Raw genomic sequence first — 12,071 nt, 5'->3', positions numbered from 1 at the left:
CCCTCTCCCACTTGATTTCATCATTCATAACTCACCTTGAGACAAGCTTCTGTATCACTTCCTTCAGGAAGCCTTCCCCACCCAAACACATATGTGTTTATTCCTACTCCCACATTTTGTTTTAGAATTGTCTTTTTTTTTTTTTTTTAAGATTTTATTTATTTATTTCGCAGACAGAGATCACAAGTAGGCAGGCAGAGAGGGAAGGGGAAGCAGGCTCCCTGCTGAGCAGAGATCCCGATGCGGGGCTCAATCCCAGGACCCTGAGATCATGACCTGAGCCAAAACCAGAGGCTTAACCCACTGAGCTACCCAGGTGCCCCTAGAATTATCTTTTAATGCTTCAGTTTCCCTTTGGGAAGGAGAGTTCCTCTAAGGCAGGGACTGTGTCTTGATCATTTTTCTTTGTTAACTGTTTACCACAGAATCTGCATTACAATGGTCACTCTGTGGAATATTGTTGAATGAATGGATGGATGAATGAATTTTTCTTGTGTCCATTTGGCTCTGTCATTTTAATCTCTCCTAATATTTCTCATATAGCTGAATTAACAGAAAACTTTCTCCTTACCATAAATTGTAAGCTCTGTTTTAAAAACAAACAAACAAACAAAAAACCCAAAAAACAAAACTCTATCTTTATCACCAGTGTATTGCCGGGGACTGGCTTAAAAGACTTTAAAAGACCTTAACAGTCATTGAGTGGGTGAATGTTGATTTAATAGCTCTGGAGGTGACAATAATGTAGTCTGTATATAAAGAACCACATGATTTAGAGATTCATTTTACTTAGTGTTGGGAGTCTTTAGTAAATGTCAGGAAAAATTCACATCAAAATTTTAATATTATTAAGTAAAAAATAAAGCATTTTATTACTCTAGTACATTTGTCATAAATTGTATCATATGATATTTTTGCTGAAATTAATTTAGAAATGTCTGGATTCCTATTTCTATAGTCACAGACAATGCCTACACCCAAAGAGACAACAAACATTTTTTGAGATCCTGAAAGTTGTTTGGTTTCACTGTAATATTATATCACTTAAGCCTAGTAATTGTATTAAGCATGTAGTATTTTCATAATTTTCATATTATTTTTATTTTGTAGATGGATTTATTTTCATATTGTCATTTGCAAATGAGAAAAAATTGAGGCTCCGGAGATTTTATATAAAATTCCCCAGTGTTCACATCTAATGAGTAGAAAAATGGATTCAAACTGATTTATCAGATTTCTAGAAAATATGCTTTAATAACCACAACCAACCAGCGTGTATTAGAAATCTATAGATTTTTAATAATATTTTTATATATTTATATGCATGTATTTTTATTTTCAGAAATTGTGAAGAGTAAAGTTTTCCTTACAAAAATGGAAGAACTGACTGTAATATTTTGTAAGAAAAACTCATTGCACATTGCATTTTCCAAAGATGACCACAACTGTAGTCTCCGATTGTACATGCTCTTCTGCAGTGTGACCTTACCACTCCCCAACAAGTTGAGTCTTTTTCCCTACCTCTTGAGTCTAGGCTGGCCTTAGTGACTCTTGAAATCAATCAAATGTGGCAGAAGGGATACACGTGACTTCTAAGGCTGAGTCAGAGGAGGCTTGCCACTTCTTCATTAGTCTCTTGGACTACTCACTTTCTTGCTATTCTTTCTCAGGGGCTCTCTTTGGATCGCCTGGTTTTCCGTCATTCCGACTCAGACTCAATTACACCACTGGCTGTCTTGGTTCCTTAACTTTCATCAGGCAGATCAAGGGAATTCCTGGTTTCCAGAATCAGTGAGCCAATTCCAATAATAGATAAATACTTGATCTATTGGCTTGGTTTCTCTGGAGAACCTTGGCAGCATTCTCATAATGTCTTCTCAGAACTTTTCTTTGCTTATTGTGTGATTGTTTTCCAGTCATCTAGATGGTCCCTAAACCAATCAAGTCATAGACAATGCAGCCAAAGTAGACACAAGCTAGAGCTTATTATTTCTAGCTCCTAATTGTTATCCTTGACTAGAGTGAAATATGGATAGGCTTTAGTCCCCTTTTTACCCAAATGGATATACTAGAATACATGTAATGAGTTCTGGAGAAAGGGAAGAGGCTAAATAAAACTTCTAGAAATAATTTTTAACAATTCAATTCTCTGTATATAATATTCCCCCAAATATATTTGATTATAATTATCTTCAACAGTGCTATCAATATCTGAGGACTGTGATTTTGTTGTTGTTGTTGTTACATTTGATTAGCTCTTGGGTACCATCTGTCCATCCACATTCAGAATATGTTATATGCTTATGTACATGTATGTGTATATACATATGTGTGTGGGTGTATGTGTATGTGCAAATATGTGTGAATAAGCAAACCATATAGTACAGGAGGTAATTTATTTCTATTTGTAGAATTTCATAAAACACACTGAAATAAATATTAGAAATTAGAACTGGGAATAGTTAGCGTAGATCTATTAAGATTAATTTTCATTCTTATTCTTTGTAAAGTGAAAAGAACATTTATTTGCATCAACTTTTAAAATTATCTAATTGCCTCGTACAAAGCAAACAAGTAACATTAAATATATATTTCTTGAAATGGTAAAACCAATCATTAATTAAACATCATTCACCTTTACCTTTTTTGGGGGTTCTCAGTTCGGAAAGCAGGCTAAAATGAAATTCTTGATGCAACTATTTCTATTTTTCTTTTGCTACAAAGAAGTCAGATTAGTAAGAGTGTAGCTGAGGGGAAATAAGTCAAGCCTTGGTTATAGTTAACATTCAAATTAAAAGAACAATTTGGCAATTGATCTGCCATTAGGAAAAAAAAAAAAAACAGACACAGGAAAACCTCAGTGCCTGGAAACAAATTTGTCTTCCTTAAAAGCTCACTTTCAAGTGTGTCTGGTTTCTAGCCCAGTTTGTATCAAAAGGGATCAATTTTTTCCCCCTTTTCCCTGTTCCACTTTTGCACTGGTATTGTCTGAATCCCAGAGTGAGCAGCAATACATCATCCTGCTTCAACATCTGCTAGAGCCCCCTCTCCTCCTAATCTGCCCAGATCCCCAAAGCCTTTTCCACCTGCTATAGCGCCAAATGCTCATTATAGCATACAGCTACGCCCTTCACTGTCCTTCCTCCCAGATCCTCAAGGTTAACGTGGAACAATGGCTATTATTAAGTGGGGGCTTTAGGAATATAAAAGCAGACTGGGCAAGGAGAAAGGGGGAGGGGCAGTGGAAGCGCTGGGTAGAATGCCAGGATAGCTGGCAGGAAAGAGCTGCTAGAAAGCTGTGGCCAATTTTCCAGTCCAAACATGAGTCACTGAACAGAGATGCCCTAGAAATAAATAGCTTCCCTATTCATTGCCCAGTACAAGCAGAGACCACACCCTCCAATGGTTTTATGTCAGAGTACTTTGGGGTATGGCTTTGAGCGGCTTATGGAGAAAGGGAGATAAAAATGGCCAGCGTAAGGAGGCTGGCAAGTCTGGAAGTTATGTTTACTGCTTAGCCAACAGTAAATTGTAAGCAATTGGAGGTGTTCTGCCGCCTCTTCTTTTTTCTTCAAACCACCAACCTGTTCCTTCTTCTTACATCATTGGACCAAGCCCCAATGGAAAATTTGAGGTGCATTGGATTATACTGCTTAGAAAATAGAGAAATTGCACAGTCCCTCTGACACTCTACATTCATCTTCTATTATCATGAGACCTGAAAAAATATATAAAAAGGAATCTAATCGGGGGGATGGGGGAAAGCAGCTTTAATTTAAATTTCCTGTCTTTAGCAGCTGTGTACCTCACTCCCAGATGCCATACTTGGTGCAATTTCCTTTTAGTTTTGTACAAGATATTTTAAGAAGTGAAGTGCTGCTTCCTCAGTGACAGTCATAGGGATGATCTCGATACACCACATAAATGCCTGCCGGCTGCTGACAGAGTTGGTTCGTTCTGCCCTGGACACACTCAGCTCTCCTGCTAACAGGACACTGGACAGTGTCTCCAGCAGGATCAAGTCACTCCCTATTGCTACTCAACTCTCGGAAAAAGTATAAAAGTCCACCTTGTAAAATTTTACTTGCCTCCACTCCTCTGGGCCCCAAGGAAATGTGCCACCATCCTGTAGCCATACGATGTGCTGATCTAAATAAGGCACAGGCCACCTAGCTCAGTCACTGCTCTTGTCAAGAGATGTGGGGGATTGAATGAACTCTCAGTAAAAATAGCCAAGTGTAAAACTGCCTGGGCTAGGTTGAATAGGAGCTTGTTCTTTGCTCTCTGAAATGACAGTGCACCTAAACGGTAGACTTACACTTAGAAGATTATTGTATTTCTCTTTTCTTTTTTTAAAATCCATGTTTGAAAGTTATAGTGAATTTTGGATAGACAGCTTTTTAAAAACTTGTAGTTAAGAGAAGAGAGACATTTTGAGGATTAGAAATTCTTCATTGTCACTTGGAATGATCAAGAAACTAGATCTTTGCTGAAGTTTTGTGTAGGATAAAAAAAAAGGGGGGGGAGAGTTTAACTAAATGATGTACATTTCAGAAAACAATTCCTAACAGCTCTATTGAGTTACTGACATATCCAAATTGTATATGTTTAAGATGTACAACTTGATATTTTGATAAATGTATACACCGTAAAATGATCACCCCACGCTAATCTATATATCCATCACCCCTTGTGTGGTTGTAGGTGGGGTGAGATTTAAGACCTATCTTCTTAGCAAATTTCAAGTGTATCTACACTATTGTTAATTCCCATCACCATGCAGTAACTTAGATCTCCAGAACTTTTCATCTCCTATGACTGAAACTTTGTATCCTTTCACCAACATCTCCCCATTTCCCTTCTCCCGCAACCCCTGCCAACACCATCCTACTCTCTGCATCTATAAGTTTGACAGCTTTTGATTCCACATATAAGTGAGGTCATACAGTATTTGTCTTTCTGTGTCTTGCGTAATACCCTCCAGCTCCAGCTGTGTCATTGCGAGTGATAGGATTTTCTTCTTTTTTAAGAATGAGTAATGTTCCATTGTGTGGAGGGAAGGAAGAGGGATGGTGGCAGATAGATATTATACATACCCATTTGTCTCTTGAAGGACATTTAGGCTGTTTCCCTATGTTGACTACTGTAAGTAATGCTCAACGAACATAACCTTGAAAATCCAAAATCTAAACCTTGTCCTAGACATTTCACGTATATATTAGTCTCTACTGCTGCTGCTTTACTGTCTCCATTTTGAGAGAGAGAGAGAGAGAGAGAGGTAGTAAATGGATGCTAGCATGGAATATTTTTTTAAGTTTAATTTATATGAAAGTAAGAAAATGAAGGAAAATGATTTTTTTTAATTGACACAAGTCTTCAAAGCATATGGATCCTGTAGAAGCAGTATCCAAATACTGCTTTTATATACATATAGCTTTTTAATGGCATGTGGGTGATATTGGGCAAGTTTTATTTTAGTTCCCTTGGTCTTTTCTTCCTTATTAAAAGTGAGTACCAATAGTGTGTTACCTACCTTAAAGGGTTCTCATGAGGATTAAATGAGATGGCTTGGGAAGGCACTAGAGACACAGGGAAAGTTCAACTTCCGTTGCTACTATTCATAGCTATTTATTTGAGGACATTTGCAAGATGTTTAAAATTTTTCCAAATGACTCGGTTTCTTTGCTCCTTCTTATTTCATTTTTTTCTGCTTTTTCATTACTAAATTTCTATTCAAACCTTATAAAGAATAAGATTCTGTTTTGTTTTATGAAGTTTCATATTCTTAAATCTGATATTAACTATATTTAAATATTATACACAAATACCCAGAATTAGGGGTAAAAATCGCTGACTGTGTTTTAATTAACTCAGGCTGCCATAACGAAATACCATAGACTCAGTGGCTTAAACGGCAAATTTATTTTGAAATTTGAGATTCTGAGATCAGAGCGCCAGCATGATCACTTTCTGGTGAGAGCTCTCTTCCTGACTTGCAAATGGTTACCTTCTCCCCATGGTGGGGAAGAGAGATTCGGGTTCTCTGGTGTCTCTTCTTGTAAGGGCACTGATCCCACCATGAGAGCACTACCCTTATGACCCTTAAGACTTAATTTAGACCTGATTGTCTAATTAGCTCCCATAGGTTCCATCTTCAAACGTCATCACAATAGTCTTAGGGCTTCAAAAATATGAATGAAGTTGGGGGGGGGTGGTAGCCAGTTCAGTCTATAGGAGATTTGTTTCAAAATTCGAGACCTTATTTCACCAGCTTGTTGGAAAGGTTTTCAGTAGCCAATAAACATTGATCACAGAGATTCCACATTGTAAGACATTTTGACATTGTAACTGCAGATTTGATTTTGATTTAGCTCTATACATTAGTTTAATCAAAATCTTCTTTATTTCCTAGGAAGTCCGTCCATACTGCTCCAGTTAAGTGTTATGCACAATTACCAGTCTAACACAAATTCTGACCTTTTCTCTCCATTGCCTTTTTTTTTTTTTTTTTTTTAATCTTTCTTTAGCCAGCTTTGGCCTATCCTGTCACCCATCTTCTCCCCACTTAGTCTCATATTATCCTACTCACCCTTAATCCATATAGTCTCCACGTTTCCCTTTAGTAACTCTGAAAATCTTGACTAATTTAACCTTCTTATGATAACATCTCTTCTTGGGTTCTTTTCCTCAGAACTCTGTGTGTTAATCTGCCAGCAACATTTCAGATTTCTTGACCACTTCTCCTTTCCGCTCTCCAGGCAAATCAGCTTTCCTGACACTTTCTCCCCAGATTTTCCTTCAATGTTTCCTATCCTGCCTCCTCAAATTTTCCCTGCTTCTTCTGTAAACCAAAATCTAGGTGTTTCCCCTAAGGCCACTTCCCTCTCCTCCCTGTTCCCTCTGCTTTTAGTGATACCATCCACTTCCAAAATTTTTATTTTTGCCCTTGTGAACATGACATCCACCTCTTTTTCTTTGCCCTAACTCTGCAGCTCCAGACTTTTAAGATTTAGGCGATCAGCAGGACCTAAATCCTGGGAGAGGATCCGGCCTGAAAAGAGAGCACGTGAGCTTACACGTGAGCTTACAGGACAGGGAGGAAGGAAGCACAAAGTTGATGACTGAACCCTGAAATAGTGAAGATGATTCTTTTTGACGGCCTTCTTAGCTGATTCAGGATCTGACCACTTCATTTCATTTAACACTTTAAATTACTCTTTCAGTATTTCGAAAAAACAAAAAACACTCAGGCTTCCCCTCTTACCCTGTATCATAATCACACTGATATAGTTGCCTTACTTTTCAAGTTGCCATTTGGATGTCTCCTAGAGAGTGTGTATCTAGAGTTGATTTCCCCTAATATGTCTTCTTTTGTAACCATCCCCATGTCTTTTGTTAGTAGTTTTATCTCCCTGTCCGTAATCCAAACTCCCCTCTCTTCAGCAGACCCATAATCTCCCCAGTTCACAGGTATCTATTGGTCATCAGCAGTTAGGATTCTGTTGGAATTTCTCTTGTACCTGATACTTCAGTGCCATTTCTCTTTTCATTATTTTGTTCAGACTCTTGTTTTACATTGCCTACGTTTTGTGTCCCCTCCTAAATGATGCCTCTGTTTCTGCTCATCCTTTCTTGCCAAGTTCATCATCACTCCTTTTCTTTTATATATATATATATATATATATATATATATATATATATATATTTTTTAGATTTGATTTATTTATTTGACAGAGAGAGACACAGCAAGAGAGGGAACACAAGCAGGGGTAGTGGGAGAGGGAGAAGCAGGCTCCCTGCCAAGCAGAGAGCCCGATGTGGGGCTTGATCCCAGGACCCTGAGATCATGACCTGAGCCAAAGGTAGAAGCTTAACGACTGAACCACCCAGGCACCCCTTCTTTTTTATCTTTATCCCCCTGTCGGCAGGGCCCATGAAACAAACCCTGCGATGTTAACTTGGTTTACAAGGCCTTCCTCAAATTAAGCTGTACCTCATTTTTGTAATGCGCCTCTTAAAAGTCGCCTTAGCTCTGCTAAAGCTAAATCAGAACTGGTCACTGTTGACTGCATGTACTTACAAACACCTTGGTGTTGTGGCTGCCTTCACATGGCCAAGAGGCTTCCCCACTCTTCCCACCTGTTGAAATGTTCTTCCTTCAAAGGGCAGCCCAAATTTCAACCTCAGCTGAAATCTTCCATTTCTACTTGCTGAAATGTTCATAATCACATGCGCGTGCTCACACACATTTTTAAACTTAAGTGCCTTACCAGATTGAGTCTTGTGCTAAAGCTATTTATACCCCCTTCTTATCTCATCTAATATATTAGAAAGATCTCTGTGTCCAGAATCAGATCTTATTTATATCTTTTTCCTCCCCACCAAATAAGATTGCATGGCTCCATAAATATCTGTTCAAATAATGCTGATTAAGTCTTCATAAATATATTTGAATAAATATAAAAAATAAATTACTACTAAGAAAAATTCTCACTTCTTATCATTAGGTGTTATTTCTGACATGATTGACTATTTAAAATAATTATTATACTGCAATGGTTAGAGGAAGAAGCCTTTTGTTTTTTTAATATATTTTGTTGGTAGGATGACGTGACATGGGCAGCTGCATCCTTTGGTTTTTTAAAAAAACCTCCATGTTTGCATGTAAAATGGGTAAAACTGTAATTTTGTTTGCATGAATGTACATATCTCTGCATTAGGAATAAAATCTTGAATAGAAAAATAACTTAAAGAATGGAATGTGGATAAAATTCGGTCATAGTTAATCTGCAATGGAATTATAGTTCAGCAAATGAGTGTAATATATATGTAAATTAATTAATTAATATATGTAAAATGTATAGTTTATTCCATGAAAACAATATAAATTAAAGAGCCTATATTTAATAATTATTTTTGGTAAAAGATAAGATTATTTTAATAGAATAAACCTTTCTGCTACTTTAAAAAAGTAATTTAATAAGTTACGTGCAAGGCAGAGTAGGGTTTTTTTTTTTCCCTTATTTAAAAATGTGAAATAACATTGTTAGGCTCAACACTGTTTCCTTATTAGAGATTGTGGAGTCTTTCTTTTCTCTCAATTCCCCTGAAGTCCAAGGAATTTCAAGTAGTGTAGAAGGCCCTACGGTAAAAAATGTATTAAAGCCCTGCCAGAAAAGCCAGTTATTTGAAAGTATACGGGAGATACATCCTCAGCAAAACACGCATCATAAAAGCCTATATTTAGTGATTATTTAAAAGAGAGAAGAGAAGCTAGCTGACGCGATGGCAGCTGTGGGTGGCCATGCTTGGGAGATCCCATAAAAGGCCTCGGTTGGCTGCAAAAGGTTTCAGTATGGGTGACAGGATATTTCCATGTGTGTTTCCTTTCAGTTGATACCTTCCGGTAAGGCTTCCTGTGTGCTGCTGGAGCTCATCTACACCACCCACAGCACATTTCTTGATTTGAATTAGGGTTTCATGGAGTATGGGTATTAGAAGTTCGATTTAGTACCCAGACACCCGAGAAAGTACTGAAGCCCTGATGGTTGATTTCAAAGATTCTTGTGACTGCCAAAATAAGTTTTCACGAAGAGAAAATTAAAGTCCACAGAATTTAAATATACAAATTTCAATTCTTTAGTTATAAGGGACATTTATTCTAACTTTGTGATTTTGCAGATGAAGAAACAGAGAGAGAAAGGTAATTAAGTTGCCCAAGGTTGAATCCCCAGATGAATATAGGTTTCCTAACTTCTAGTCTCTGGACTTTGTAGGCTGACTTCTCTAAAGACAATTACCACCAGAATATTAAGGAACAAATGTTGTATTTAATAGTGAATATACCATTTTCCCCCAGATCCAGATTAAAAGAGGAAGAATATATGTCAAAATAAAATGGGCATTATTTGGTTGCATATGATTTAGTTCTTATGTACATATAGATAGATACAAATATTTTATTTTTTATATAATTTATATTTTTATATTTTCATATAATTAAATAAATTTATATATATACATACACACATGTGCACACACACAATTTCTAAATGCTAAAATTATAAATGATGGAATGAAATGGAATATGTTTGAATTGTCGTTGGATGTTATTATGATAAGCTTCACACAATTATAAAATGTTCTCTAAAAATTGGCAACTTATTTTTTACATGTTATTTCCCTAATGAGTTTGTGAGGGATGAAAAAGAGTTAGTGAAAATTATCTTTGTTATACAGTTGAAAAGGCAGAGAGGCAAGTCAGAAAAAGGATGGATTTAAATTATCTTTAAATCTATCTCCTATGTGGCTCTGTTTAAACATCCTCAGGCCAGCTGAAATGAATCATTAAATAAATTCCTATATTAATACAAGGAAGGCAAAGTGATTTTAAACTTCAGTGTTACCTTAATTTGTGCATCAATATCCTTGACTCAAAGGAAATTTAAAAAGAACAGTAGAATCTGTAATTGAAATTCATTTCGGTAAGTAAAAACAAAACTGAGATGATCTTACTAATAGTTCAGCTGTCCCATTATGGATGAGCAGTTGTTAAGCGGTGACCTTCTAGGTTATGATTCTATCTGGTCACCATAATGATTACCTATTTAGGGTCTAAGCATATGCTTGGGAAAAAGTATAGGCCCAGGAAAAGAGCCTAGAGTTGAAATATACTCAACAAACTTGTGAAAATTTGTAACCAGATGTATTATTAGTTAGATTAACTGAAGTAGAGAGTTTTGGGAAAGCTATCCAATATGAACTGGATCGGACAAAAACTAGCAGGTGATTAAATATCATAATGGCAACACATAAAATCCTGAAGATTGAGCCAGTGGAAAAGAAGGAACAAAATAACATTGCAAAAGAATGGTAAATAAAAGGTGAGGAACACTATGAATGATTAAAAATCTAGTAAGCAGAGGCATAGATAATAATAAAGGTGAAAGTCTTTGTGGTTAAGCGGCTAGAAATTTTTGTGGTACAGTCCTTGCAGAATATAAGGGAATTAGATTTTGTTCTCAATGCCATAGTCTAAATGATTTAAAAAAAAAAAAAAGATACAGGGACAGCTCAGAGGTGTTTATAGTTGATGTTCACAAGGGCTCACTCAGTTGATTCATAAAACTCAGTAATCCTCACATAATTGTAGCTATGATTCCCTTATCCCTGTTCACACACACACACACACACACACACACACACACACCCCCTTTCTGCCACTAATTTCATTGCAGGCATCCATAAGAGTAAATTAAATAACCAGAGCTTTTTGACGTCTTGAGACAACTAAACTGTTCCCTACGACATGTGAAATGACACTGTGAAGCATTATAAACCTTAAATATTGAACTCAATTTGACCCTAAAATTGAGGAAATTACATTTAATCAATTATATCTCTGTAATCTTGATAGGTATGTAGATAGAAAGAAAGAAAATATTTCCACTGAATGAATGCTTTTTGCCTAGCTAATACTTAGACCCCTTTCTGAATAAAGTCCTGTATCTTGAGCAAGGCAAGATTTTCACCCCACCCTTCCTTTCAACCTAAGCAAAATATAGGCTCATCAAAATATTTTTCTGAGGAAAAACAATTCTCCAAATACAGTATAATTGTAACATTCATTGTGCTTAGGGATTACATTTGTTAAATTCAGTAGAAGAGGGGCGCTTGGCACTTGTACATTATTGGAAATTCCCCAAACACAGACAACAAAAGCTCAGTCAGTTTAATCAAATTATCAGCTTTTCCTCAGTCTGTGTTTAGTCTGTGTTTGTCTAATGTCCGGGTGCATATTTTCTACTTAAGAAAATCAATAAATCTGCTGCTTTAAAAAAAGGCACATTTCAAATGCAGTATACAGCGTATTGCACTATCTGATCCAGCAATCTGTCTGCCTCTGCCCCACAGAAGGAATGAACAAGAAATATGCCTGACAGGCTTATGAGATGGTTTCGAAACTCATGTGGGAAGGGGAAAACGATGCCATTGAGAAGTGCACACCATTCACTTCTGATGTAGAAGGATGGCGTGAAATGTGTAACCGAAACTTCTTTCTGCTCTTCGGA

Source organism: Mustela lutreola, chromosome 5 (genome assembly GCF_030435805.1).
Source record: "Mustela lutreola isolate mMusLut2 chromosome 5, mMusLut2.pri, whole genome shotgun sequence".
Taxonomy (NCBI): domain Eukaryota; kingdom Metazoa; phylum Chordata; class Mammalia; order Carnivora; family Mustelidae; genus Mustela; species Mustela lutreola.
This window is presented reverse-complemented; position numbering follows the sequence as displayed.